This window comes from Leptopilina heterotoma, unplaced genomic scaffold (genome assembly GCF_015476425.1).
Source record: "Leptopilina heterotoma isolate Lh14 unplaced genomic scaffold, ASM1547642v1 Lhet_120, whole genome shotgun sequence".
NCBI classification, from domain to species: Eukaryota; Metazoa; Arthropoda; class Insecta; order Hymenoptera; family Figitidae; genus Leptopilina; species Leptopilina heterotoma.
The window spans coordinates 1018419-1033451 of record NW_025110838.1 but is presented as its reverse complement, the minus strand read 5'-3'; the positions used below and the strand labels follow the sequence as shown (position 1 = coordinate 1033451).

Genomic DNA, 15033 nt, shown 5'->3' with positions numbered 1-15033 from the left:
AGTGCGACTCTTGAGTTTTTATTATTTTTCAAAAATTGTAAACGGTTCCTAACTTATTGTTTTGTGAGTGTAAATATTAAAACCTTTTTCTCTCTCTCTCTCTCTGCCTCCCCTCAAAAAAAAAAAAAAAAAAAAAATGCAACTGTTTTCGACATACTTGCATTTATGCGAGTTGTGCTTCAAGCGGTACTTGCCCCATATTTTTCAAGTGCATTCACATTTGGAGGGGGTAGAGAGAGGGGTGAGAGCAATTTCGTGTCGTGCTCGAGGCACTTCAGCATTCTGACTCATACAGAGGTTCTCCAATTTGCTAAAACGCATTCCACGAGTCCTTAATTCCGGTCAGGACTTGGGAGGAAAAATTTTATTTTTTTTTTAAAGAAAATTAGTTCATTTCCTTTTTTTAATTACATATTCCCTACATATAGTCTACTTTACACCTTTATTACTAAAGAAAAGGTTTTTTTTTTGAACAAAAAAATTTCGTGGAATAAAAATGTTCACGAAATACGCTTTTGAAATAAAAATACCCTAGTTTTGTACTAATGAAAACGTGTAACTTTAAATTATTTTTTTTTCAGTTGGTTTGGATTTTTTTTTTAATTTCCACTAAACATTGCGCTCGCTTTATTAAAAAGTAAATTAACATTTAATTAGAGTACGATTATAATTGAGAGTAAGTAAATTGGGTTACGAATTTTATTCATAAGATAAAATTCTACTTGAAGAGGGAATTAAATTTTCTATATAGATAATTAAATAAAACTTTTTTTTTTCCTTATTTACTAAACTTTTAAAAATAATTTTTGGTTTGTTATAATAATTTTTATTTTATTCGAAGCTTTTTATTTTATTTCTTATTTTTTTATTTTATTTATTTTTTATTTCACAAATTTTATTTTCTTTAAAATTCTTTATTTTACCCTACAGTTATTTTTTCTCAAAATTTTGGTTTATAACTTTAATTTTTAAATTTAATGATTTTAATTTTAAAAATAATAATAATAAAAATTAAACAAAAAGAGAAATCAATAAAATATAAATTCAGTAGAATAATGAACAAATAAAGAAAGTAAAAAGTAATTTTAAAAATGCCATCTAAGTCTAATAAATTTAATACGGAAAAAATGAAAACAAATTATAATTGTATTTTAAATTATATTGTATGAAAATAAAAAATGACAACCACTGAAAATTAAAGTAGGTTTTGGTCTCGTAATCCGGGAAGATTAATGTAGGACCTAATATCGAGATCTGTCGTCAAATTCACGAAAGAATCCATACAAATACAAATTAGGAATTAAATCCCCTGGAATGAAATTCTCATTGAAGTAAAAATATTGGAAGACATTCAATTTGTTCACTTCAATAACTGAAAAAGCTCTTCGAGTGATTCTCTACTTTTTTTTATCTATATAATGGAATATTTTCTCTCTAGTTTTTAGCATTATTCCTCCACAATTTTTTTTTTTAATTTACTCTAATCAAATTTTTTCTATCATCTCATTTTAAATAAATTTGAGTCTTTTTATTCGTTGGAAACGTTTAAAAAATTTATTTTTATATTACATAATCTATAATTTTTAAATTTATGATTTATGAATTTAAAATTTTTAAATAATAAATCTTTATTATAAAATAAAATTAAAATCTCTTTAAAGTTTTAAACGTTTAAATAAACGAAATTTGTTTTTAGATCAATATTTTCAAAAATTACTTACAAAAATGATATAAATTGATTTAACTTAGAAATAATGTAAATTAAATATTTATATTTAGTTGTAAGATTTTTTTTTTAATACAAAAAATAATTTTTAGAATAAGACACAGATATTATCGTTTATTAAAACTTTAAACTTTAGAAACTGTAGTTCAGAAAAATTTTCTAATTGAAAAATGAAATACGAATTCTCTTTTTAAATTTGCAAAATATAAATTGAAATATTAATATTAATATTTTAATTTTGCTTAAATATTTTGTTTACTTTTTCTGTAGAAAAAATTATTTTATAGTATAATTTTAGTTACTTGTCGTCGAGGATTTAATAGCAGCAATTAAGGGGCGAAGAGAGTAAGGAGGGGAGGGTACGTCATGTGTATATCGAAATAGGGAGGAACAGTAAATTTATCCCTGTTGGTGGGCCGTTATTTTCTGCAACGATGCTTCACCGCAGCATCCAGTTGCATTGTCAGCGCATAAACCGTGCTATCGATTCAACTTGAATCGAGATTCGGTTTTCGTTTTCTATTAGAATTGTGTAAAGACCAAGAGTGAAACATGGAAAGAGAGAGAGAGAGAGAGAGTGAGAAACAAAACTCAATGCACGTACAAACAAATGTTATTTCTTTTTTTTTTGTCAATAAAATTCATTTCTCTATGGTGATGTTACAACAATTGAACAACAAAACAAAAAAAAAAGAGAACCAAAAAAATATGTGAAAAATCACTGCTGGATGGAACCAGACGTTGACAATCGTATTTTTCGATAGAATGAACGTTAATAAATTTCACTAACTCGAGGGTTAATCAAAGCAGAAATTGAATTTTACAAAACAACATGGGAAAAAATTAATATAATTGGCAAGACTTTTTGAAAAAGACAATTCAAAATAGTTGAAATCAGTTTTTATTGTTCTTTTCCTGACCTTTTGTTGTATTTTAACAAGGCAAATAAAAATGGTCTAAAATAAATATTTACAATTTTGCAAATGACTGCAATGCAAATTTTTAATTTTTTAAAATTCTACTTAAAATTATAAATTATCAAAATTTTGTCTGACTATATCCATAATTTACTACTTGCAGCAAAAGTAGGTGAATTTTTAACCTTTCGTCCGATTAAAAACTTAAAATGTATTTTACAACTAAAATCATAATTTTTGCGTAATTTACAGCTCCGTAAAATAAAAACAATTTTTTTTTGTCTGACTGAGACTGATTATTACTACTAATAAACACAATTTATTTAAATTAAACTCTTGGCTGACTAAAATTGACTTTTACTACTGATTATCAAGAAAACGAAACTAAAACTATGATTTTATAAATACTTAACCTTTCCTGGAAATAAAATAGGTTTTTCTGTCTGACTGAGACTGTTTTTTACTATTAATAAACACAATTTATTAAAATTAAACTCTTGGCTGACTAAAATCGACTTTTACTAGTGATTAACAAGAAAACGAAACTAGAATTATGGTCTTATACATACTTAACCGTTCCTGGAAATAAAAGAGGTTTTTTTGTCTATGACTGATACTGGTTTTTACTACTAATGAACAAAATTTATTAAAATTGAAACACTTAACTGATTAAAATTGATTTTTACTACCGATTAACAAGCAAAAGAAATGACAACTCCAATTTTTTAATTATATTTTATCTCTTCTATAAAAAATTTTTTGTCTGACGAAATCGTGTTTTTACTACTCATAAACAGTGTATATTCAAATTAAATCCTTGTCTGACTAAAATAAATTTGTACTACTGATAAGCAAGCAAAAGAAACTATAATTACGATTTTTCGAACCATTTTATTTTTTCTGTAAATAAAAAAATTTTTTCTGTCTGACTAAGACGGGTTTTTGCCACTAATGAACAAAAATGATTAAAATTAATTCTTGTCTAACTGAAATTGATTGTTAGTACTAATTTACATGAAAAAATAAATTTTTCTTCAAACATAAATAATTATTCTTTTCAACAGAGAGAAGTTTTTACTAGTAAATTAAAAAATATGGACATTCAAACATTGTCTGACTAAAATAGACTTTTACTACTGATTAATTGAGGAAATCAAATATTTTTTTTTTTCATGAAAAAGCATAAATTTTCTGTCCTACTAAGAGTGGTTTTGACTACTAAATTTTATATTTACAGGCATTAATTCGTTGTCTGACTGAACATGACTTTAACTACTTAAAAAAACATAAAGCAGATTTTTTTTTTGTTTAAAAAATTCTTTCCCTACTAGAATTATAATTTTGTGAATATTGTATCATTCCCAGAAAAAAAATTATTCTGCCTGACCGTGTTTGGTTTTTACTACTAATATCATAATTTCATGAAATTAAATCGTTTGTCTGACTAATATTGACCTTTACTACTGATTAACGCAGTAAACTATAATTTTAATTTAAGAAGAAATTTTTACTTTAAGAAATGTTTTTGTTTTCGTTTTACGATTTTTTGAACGTGCTTCGGAATGCGAAAATTAAACTTTGAGATAAATGTGGATCATAAAATTTACATATGCACAGTTGCACATTGTAAGCTGGCATAAGCACCAACATAAACACGGAAGCTTGTAATAGATTTCATTATCTCACTCCAACTTCATGTTCCAGTAGTTTAACTTTGGGATGTTCGAACAACACAATTAGACTCTCCAATGTGCTACCGCGTAACACGTTTTCAGTAATGACGAGTTATCAAACTGTCTAAAACTAAAACAGTAACTGAACATTTCATTTGCTGCATATATAAAATAACTTTTCATATAAAACAAAATATATATTGTATAAATTTCCGCCACTCGTTTGATGTAATGATAAAGTTTTATTCTTAGCTGCTAATTTTTGTAAATTATTCAAGAAAAAGAATTTTTTATATTTTAAATTAATTAGAGTTGCAAGGTATTTAATTTTTTATTAAAAATATTATTTAATTATTTCAATCAATTTTCGATAAATATTTCGTTAGGTTAAACAGTTAAATAATTTAAAGAAAGGATTTTTTTTATTCTACTTTTGGATGTGATTTACGTTTATTATTTTTATTTATTTTCTGTTTCTTATTTTTATTTATTTTTACTATTTTTTTAAAAAATTCTTATTTCGATTTTATTTTTTTTTTGTTTTTTATTATTTTCATTATTTTTATTTGCATTATTTTTTATTTTTATTCTTAATTATTTTTTATAATTTTTATTCTTACTTTTGTTATGTTTTATTTTTATTTCTTTTATTTTTGTTACTAATTTACTGGTAGAAATACGTCTATTAAAAGTCGTGTAAAAAATTGACTGTTTTTATGTGTTTTTTTAATTAAAATCCACCACTCCTTGGGACATTTGTTTTTCCCAGGTGCATTATTCTTCGGTGTATTTTTTTTTCTTTTTGTAGCGAATCGAAGGGAAGGAAGCTAATTTGTTAGATAGTCGATTTGGAATGAGAATAGTAAGGCCTCCAAATTCTTCGCGAGCAGCCAATAACTCTAATGGAAAGCAAGTCAATTTTATTGCACAAATAAAAATCGGATTTAGGACAGTCGAGATTTATTTTCTTTTTTGCGAATTTTCCCTTTCTCAGGTTGAAAGAAAATTGACATTGAAATCTGTACGATTACTTTTTTTTCAGTGGGAGAAAAAAGGGTGGGAGGGAAGAAAAGGAAAAAAGGAAAAAAATTGTAGATAAAAAAAAGGAAAGAAAAAAAAAGAAAATAGAAAGGAAAAAAGGAATATTAGCTTTTTAAGAATATATATATAACTTTGCTCATCATTAATCTTCCTGATTCGAGAAATATTGGAAGAAACTTTGTTTCCTGTTTTAAATATATATAGAGGCTACTTTAAAATTTGCAAACTTGGTGTTTGTTGACTTTAAAAAGAGGCGTTAGACTTTTCTTGTTTGCACTCAATTTTCAAACTTTCCTCCTCATCAATTTCTAGCAGAAATTATAAAAAAACATACGGATCAGCTCGACTTACTTTCCATAAATATTTCCCGTAGATTAAGATTTTTTTAACTAACATATTTTTATATTTTTCTTTATTTTTTTTCATTTTATTCAACTATTTATTTCTTAAATCTAATTTTAATTATTATTGACTGAATAAGTTTCATTTATTATTTTATTTATTTATTTAAACCGGACATTCCCGTTTGTACAACAGTTGCAATTCTACTAAAAAAATTTAATATATAAACGGTAATGACTAATTTTAATTTTTAAATAAATTGTAAATAAATTTTAAAATTTAAATAAAGTTTAAATAAATTTAATTTACAAATAAATTTTAAATAATTACAAACAAAGTTTAAATAAATTAAAATTTTTAATTAATTTCAAATAAATTCAATTTAATGTAATTCAATTTTTAAAATTTTTCTTTTTAAATATAAATTAATTACAAAATAAAGTCTTGTAAAATTAAAAAAATTGTAACTTTCCTTCTACCTTCTAAGAAAGAAAAGAACTTTTTACGTCTCTTCGGTAAATAGCGAAAGAAAATTACAAACTATGAGGAAAAATTTGACGAAATTCAAAAATTAAAGGAACTATTTTTCTTGGAGAATATTTTTCTTTGTAAAAATCGTAAGGAGTGTCATTAAACTAATCTCTTCTGAAGGCAGGCAACCTTTAAAGTACCCTTGAGAGTCTACTAGACGTTAATATGTGGGAGTGTATTTTTTTCATGTTTATGCACGAGGGCAAAGGGGAAAATAATTTCAATAGTAATTTTCACGCTGTCAGTGTGCTACAAGTATATATAAAAAGTAATTTACAACTTTTGCTCATCTTTCTGAGGCGTTGAGAGGCAACTTGAGTCAGTGAATAGAAAAAAAAGTGTCTCTGAGAAGTTGAAACGACATACTTTAAATCACATTCTAAACAAGAGGAACTTTAATACGCTTATAATCTCCCTCTTATAATGTTTTTTGTTATTTATTTATTATTTTTTTGGTACCTTTTGTTTCATTTGTGTTTTGATTTTTTAGGGTGGGGGTTTCTTCCTTTTTTTGCTTTTCTTTGGGGTTTTTGTAACTTTTTTCACCCAGGAAATAAATTTAAATAGATTTTTCACCTAAAGAAAAATAAACATATTTTTCGCACAGAAAAAATAAATATATTTTTCACCCGTAAAAAAATAAATATACTTTTCACCCAGGAAATACATTTAGATGGATTTTTCACCCAGGAAAAATATTTAAATATACTTTTCACCCAAGAAAAATAAATATATTTTTCACCCAGGAAAAATAATTAAATATATTTTTCACCCAGAAAAAATAATTAAATATATTTTTCACTCAGAAAAAATATAAAAATACTTCTTTTTTACCCAGAAAAAATAATTTAATATTATTTTCACCAAGGGGAAATATCTAAATACACTTTTCACCCAGGAAAAATAATAAAATATATTTTTCACCCAGGAAAAAAATTTAAATTACACTTTTTACCCAGGAAAAATATTTAAATATATACTTTTTACCCAGAAAAAATATTTAAATATATACTTTTCACCCAGGAAAAATAATTAAATATATTTTTCACTCAGGAAAAATATTTAAAGTCTTCTTTTTCACCCAGAAAAATTATTTTAATATTATTTTCTCCAAGGGGAAATATCTAAATACACTTTTCACCCAGGCAAAATAATAAAATATATTTTTCACCCAGGAAAAAAATTTAAATTACACTTTTTACCTAGAAAAAATATTTAAATACAGAGAAAAATTAAATTCGATTAAAAAAGGAACCGGATGAAAATTTATCCTATAAATAACATTTGCAAAAATTTCTTTCCACTTGAAAAAAGCAGGCGAACATTTTTTAACATAAAAATATTGTGAAAGAACATGAAATGTGGCTTTAAAGTGTATTTCTCCATTGAAGTGGTTAAAAATGGCTTGGCACCTGACGTTTTTAAAAAGTGCCACTCGAGAGAAACAACGAGAGAGAGAGAAAGCGAGAGAAAAAGATAGAAAGAGGCTGGAGGGAGAAAAATGAAAGAAATGAACTTTTACAGTCACATTGAAGTGACTCTTTATTGGTAAAGATAATCGTAATTTTGTCTGCTGTAGTAACGGAGGCTATTATCTGTGAGTGGGCATTGTTTGAGTCCAGGAGAAATTTTTTTTCCCTAACCCTGTTAGAGTGGGGTATAAACATAGAAATAACAGTGAACAGCAAGGAATAGCAGAACACAACATAATTTGGTGTCTATGGCTATTTTCCGGGATTGCTATGTGTGCATCGTTTTCATGCAGCTCAACATTATAGCTATATATATATATATAAAAGGGGTGCATTCCCCTTTCACACTCAGTCTCTCTAAAGCGAGGAAAATGTGTGTGCGGCCGTCACAAGGGGAATCGCTACACTATTGTTTCGCAATAAGCCACGTAGAAACTGTTAAACGCCAACCGGAATTCCCGGTTTGTCGCGCGCAATCTCGCTTCGTTGAGTAGCTTCGATTTAAAAGAGAAGTGGAAGGGGGGGGGGGGGAGAGTAACGAAAAATTTTTCTCACTCTGCAATTGATCCTTTATTCTTTGTCTGTGTGTGTGGCTTTTTTCCTTTCAAACAATTTTTCCTTTTCGTATTTTTTCCACATGTTTTTTTTTTGTATTTTATTTAATTTTTTTACTTTATTTTATTATTTTCCTTTTGCTTTATTATAAATAAATACTCTAAATTTCAATTTGTAAAATTTTTTACTAATTTGTATTATGACTGAGTTTTTGCATTTAATTTAGTAAATTCACCTAATAAATTAGTAGAAATTACTATTTATTAATCTAATTTACTAATTTAAGAGGAAAAAGTCATGAATTAGTAAATTTATCTAATAAATAAGTAGAAATTACTATTTATTAGTCAAATTTACTAAAACAAGAGCGCAAAACGTAATGATATAGTAAATTTACCTAATAAATAAAAAGTAGAAATTAAATATATTACACTGAGAAAACATTATACTTAATTTAAATAACAAAATAATTTTAAATGAATTTGTTTAATTGAAATTATTTTGTAAGCTTAATCCAAATATATAGAAAATATCTACTGCTTTGATTCAAAAATAATATTTGTTAGAATAATTCACAAATCGAAAATATTCATATGACTTATAATAAAATGATATTTGAAATTAAAAAATTAAAAATTTAAAAAAAAATTATTAACCAAAAAATTTTGCTTTTTTTATATGATTTTTTTATAACCTTTCTTAATATTTTTGTAGCAAATTCTAAAATTTCAGAAGGAAACAATTTGCATCACTTCTATTTTTTAATTACAATTGCTTTAATAAATTTCAAAGTTTTTTAAAAATAAACGAAAAAAATGTTTATAAATTCAATTTGTCAATAATTTTAATTGAAAATGAAATTGAAACTTTTTAAATTTTAAGAAAATAAAGAGAATTTATTATAAAACATGAAGATATCGAGTCTTCGACTCGGAGCAATAGATTTTTTAATGTTTTATAATAATTAAAGATGACCGAGGGATAAAATCATTATTTCATATTATAAAAATATTCTTACTGTAACTTCTTTAAAATTATTGTCTTCCTTTCAATTCAATTATTATTTTTTGGAATTTTTAATTATTTTATATAAAAATAATTGAATTATTGCGAAGAAATTTATACAAAATTTGTAAATAATTGAATTCCTGTAAAAGTTTTATTATTTATGAAAATAATTAAATGTTTGCGTACAATTTTATTAAAATTTTTTGTTTAAATAATTAAATTCTTTTTGGGAAATTTTAGTAAAATAGTATAGTTCTTGAAAATCATTGAAATGAGACAAATTCTTGAAAATAATTAAAATGAGGACAAGAATTTTATTGACATTTTTGAAAATAATTGAACTTTGGGGAAGAATTTTGTTATTTATAAAAATAGTTGAGATTTTAGCGAGAATTTTTTTTTAATTTTCGAATATAATTGAATTTTATGAGAAGAATTTTATTACTTTTGGAAATAATTGAATTTCTGCAATTAATTATAATTTCTCCAAAATTGAATTTTTTTAGTGCTTTCAACAAAAATTTTAAATAAAAAATTTTAAGTTCTATTATTTTTAAAATTGATAATTTTATTTAAAAAAGCAATTAAAAAGCAATTAAATGAAAATAAAAATTAAACTTCTCAGTAGATTAGTTTATCTTAATTTTTTTTCTATTTAACTGATAACAGTAATAATAAATTTACTAGTAAAAAAAAATAATAAATTAGTTTTTTTTATATTTCTTACATTTTTTCCTTCTTTTCGAAACTGAGTTCATTTTGAAAATGGGTTATAAACTCCAGATGATTTTAATTTAATTGATTTTGCATTTATCAACCAACGTTACTTGTCCCGAGTGGAAATTTCACTTGATTGTGGTCTGTCATATCTCGCTCATCGTGAACGTTTGATAATTCAATTATTATTCCAAAATTTGTAGTACAGTCGATTCATAGATCGAATCTGCTTCATATACGTATTAATGCCCCAGAACTGACGATGGAATGATCGATTTTCCACAAATTCAATTTAACTTGGTCAAATCTCATTGTAATGATAAGTGTGACAAGAAATTATATGAATACTGACATTTATTTTTCTGATTATTTATATCTTACTACAAGTGGCTTTTACTACTAGTGTCATAATTTCAGAAATTATAAAATGTTTGTCTGATTAATATTGACCTCTACTACTGATTAATTTAAAGAATTTAAAATGATTGTGTAATTAATATTGACCTTTACTACTGATTAATTTAAAGCATTTAAAATGGTTGTCTAATTAATATTGACCTATACTACTGATTAATTTAAAGAATTGAATATATTTGTCTGATTTAAATTGACCTTTACTACTGATTGTTTCAAAGAATTTAAAATGTTTGTCTGATTAATATTGAAATTTATCACTGATTAACGTTAAGAAATTAATTCGTCTGTCTGATTTATATTGACCTTTACTACTGATATTTTTAACATTTTGTCTGACTACGTCAATACTATACTACTTAAACCAAAAGTAGATGAACTTCAAATTTTTGGTCCAATAAAAAAAATTCTTTCCCTACTAGAATTATGATTTTATGAATATTTTACTTTTCCAAGAAAAAAAAGTTTTTCTGTCTGACTCATACTGGTTTTTACTACTAATTACTAGGTATTTTATTATTTATTACTGTAATAATTGTTAATAATTAAGAAATAAATAATGTAAACATAAAATATTCGTCTGAGTGTGGAAATAAATACTCATTTTGTTTAATGAGAATAAATCACAAGACTGATTGTCTTTTGAAATTTTTTCTTATTAATACAATATTATTTCATTTTCTGAAATTTACATTCTCGACACAAACTCAAAGTCAAACTTGAAAATTGTTTTTAATGAGAATCGTGACAATTTCTAGAAAATTGAGATTAAATCATAAGTTTCCCATCTATATATCTATAATATAAAGGAAGGAATATGCAATAATTGCATTTATTCCCGAGACCAATTAAAATGTCGATTTCCACTTGAGGTTTAGTTATCTCAATACATATATATATACGTATGTTTCATAAATTGTACCGAGACCCGATTCCTATATAGGAGTGAAGCGAACGTTGGAAAATTGAATTGTATGTCCTGAGAGAGAAGAGAACTTTCAACCCCTTAGAAACTTTTCGTTTCGCAATAATAACTATATATATATATAGTTATCGTTAAGAAATGAAAAGTTTTTGTATATATATATATATAGTTAAAAAAAAGATAGAGAAAATTTCTATATGATATACTTTTTTAATAGAGAAAAACTCAGTAAAGGAGAAAGAGAGAGAGAGAGAGAGAGAAAAAGAATCTCTGTTATAGTGTTACGACGAGAAACTACACAAAGTTTCGTTATATCTGGGAAATGAAAAGCTAGCTCGTAAACGACGAAATGGTTCTTCGTGGACGGAATTGCAAATATCTGCTCTGCGCACTTTGATCCGACTCTCATTTCCAGGTTGGAAGAGTAAATATCGTATCTCGCCTGTTATAAAAATCTTTTTTTGCCCCATAAGATTTACTCTTCATTTTTTTTTTGTGTTTATCATTTACCAATACATAGTATAAAGTTTTGACAATATGTCAGGATTTTCGAAAAAAAATGTTTTTCGGTTAATTTTCTGATAGAGTAATAGTCAGAGTATTCGAATTTTTTTTTGTGTAAAATTGGTGATTACTACTGAAATGTCTTTTTTAGAGTAATTTAATCAAGAAATCAAAAATTGGATATGACATAAATACTATTATTCTACTGGTAAAGTAAAAATTAAACAAACAAAAATTAGTAAACATTCTTTTCATCAGAAAATATGTAATTGTTTGTAAATTTTTCGAAAATTGCATGAAAATCTTCTTCACTTGTCATTTAAATAAAAATTCAAAACATTTGTCTGACTAAAATTTATTTATACTACTGAAAAATGCAAAATTCAGTAATATAAGTCAATAAAAATATTTTTTAGTCAGACTATGATAATTTCTTGTAAATTTTTTGATTCTGAATAAAATTCTCTTCTACTAGTTATTAAAATGAAGAGACAAAACATTCGTCTGACTAAAATCGATTTATACTACTGAAAAATTAAAAAATTAATAATATGAGACAGTAGAACTAATTTTTAAATCAAACTATTATCAATTTTTTGGAAAATTGTTAATTTTGACTAAATATGTGTTTTTAGACTAATTTAAAAGTGAATTAAAATATATATATATATATATATATATATATATATATATATATATATATATTTAATTAAGTTGGGGTTGACTAAAATTAATTTATACTATACTGAAAAAGTAACAATTAAAAAAGTAGTGAAACTTATTTTTAGTCAGAATATTTATATTTAGTCTTAATTTATTACTTCTTAACAAATATTTCTTTATAAAAAATTTTTCTTAATATTTCTTTCTTTCTTTTTTACTTATTCAAATAAAAATACAAAATATTCGTCTGACTAAAAATTAATTTTACTACTGAAAAATTAAAAATCCAATAATATCAGCCAGTAGAAGTAATTTGTTATTCAAACTATTTACAATTTTGTTATAAAACTCCAAAATTAATATAAAAATGTGTACTTAGAGTAATTAAAATGAGAATTAAAATAGTATTTGACTAAAATTAATGTCTACTTCTGAAAAAGGAAAAAAAGAAATAATATAAAATAGTGAAACTATTTTTTAGTCTAAATATTTTCAATTTTTCTATATTGAATAATAAATCTTTTTCGCTAATTTTTCAAATAAAATTTTAAATCATAGGTCTGACTAAAATAAATTTATACTACTGGAGAAGTAAAAGTTAAAAAATTAAAGAGTATATTGCATTAAAAATATTTTGTATTCCAAATACTTTTTTTTAATTGTAAAGTTAATTTTATTGTAAAGTTAAGTTAAGTATTCTAAAGTTAATTTTAAATTAAAATATTATTTATCGATTGTTTAACGAAAGTTCAAAATACGGGTCTGACTAAAATTGACTTATACTACTGACAGTTAAAATAACTTTTAGGAAGACTATTCAAATTTCTTCTAAATTTATTACTTCTTAATAAAAATGCTTTTTACTATTTATTCAAATAAAAATACAAAATATTTGTCTGGGTAAAATTAATTTATACTACTGAAAGATTAAAAATCTAATAATTTCAGGCAGAAAAAGTAATTTTCTAGTGAAACCTTTTCAAATTTCTTTTTACAATATTGTTAATTTCTACTATAAAAATGTGTTTTAACCATAATTGAAACGTAAATTAAAACTTTTGGTATGACTAAAATTAATTTATACTACTGAAAAAATAAAAAAATAAAAAAAAGTATTAAAACTATTTTTTAGTTATAATATTTTTAATTTTTTGTTTTTTTTCGAATTTCTTCTAAATTTATTTAATTCTGAATAAAAATGCCTTTTATTATTTATTCAAATAAAAATCAAAAATATTTATCAACTTATTTAAATATTTAAAAATATTTATTTACACTACTGGAAAAATAAAAATTAAATAATATAAAATAAGGAAAATATTTTTCGTTTAGATTATTTCCAATTTCTTGTAAATTTTTCTTTATTTATTCAGAATTAAAAGGCTCTTTCACTACTTAATGAGTCAAAAAATTTAAAACATTGGTCTGATTAAAATTGATTTATACCACTGAAAATGCAAAAACTCAACATTGTGAATAGCAGAAAAAAGAAATAAATATCAAAATTATTAGTAAACGAGACTTAAATAAAAACTTCTTATTTTTTAGATAGTGAATATTTTAAAGCAAATTTTAAAGAAACAAAAGATAAAAACGGAGAAAAGCGAAATAAAACTGAAAGTTACTTGGAGGTGAATTAATTATTATTTAAAAATTTTAAACTAAATGTACATAGAAATGCAAATAATTAGCAAAATTCCATGACTGCAAGTGCGATAATCATATTAACCTTATTTGCCTAAGAGTTTGAGTAATTTCATGAAACGTTGGACAGGAGAGAAATTTTGCACAGTAACATTGTGTGTAATTAAATTGACGCAAATTGCGCATTTTGAGCTAATGCGTTTTGTTGCAGCGGGAATTTTCTTGCTGCCGAATTAACATGCGTATATCACATAGAGAGAAAAGAGCAAAAGAGAGAGAGAGAGAGAGTGAGAGAGTCGTGTGTATATATAGAAGGTCATGTTTCTTCACAAGAACATTTTGTCTAGTTTGAATATATATATGTACATATGCAAATACACACATACACTACTTTATTGTAATTACGACCAGTGTTAATGGGATGCTGCGAATGATATTTGCTGGACCAAGTTGGTGCATCTATTTTAAACCAGTGGCTCTCCGAAATTGTAACGTCCTTATTATAATAATTACTGGTCTCATTTTAGTGAATTATCCACTGCATATGTTAAGCATGCGACAACATCAAACCAGTAATAGAGAAATTCTAATTGTTTGAGAAAATAGAATTTAATTAACTCTAATGTGATAAAAAATTAGAAATTAATTCAAGTTCGTCCTTGAAAATAGTAATTATTCAGACTGAATTATTTTCCTTATATGTTGGAATAATATTCTCTATATTAACCAGAAAAACAAGATGTTATTTTCACGTGCTTTATATATTCTTAAATTCTTATTTTCTTTTTTTTTGTTAATAAGTAGAAAAATTAATTTTAGTCAGACAATGCTTTAATTTTAATAAAATTTTACCCTTTTTATATAGTAGTCTTCGTTTTCTTATTAAACAAAAGTAAAAATC

General features: G+C 24.3%; 1 protein-coding gene across 6 annotated transcripts in view; it reads left to right on the top strand.

Annotated features, from left to right (window-relative positions):
* LOC122510450 (protein tincar) overlaps nucleotides 1-15033 on the top strand; it is a 91441-nt gene that overhangs the window by 42369 nt on the left and 34039 nt on the right. The window lies entirely within an intron of this gene.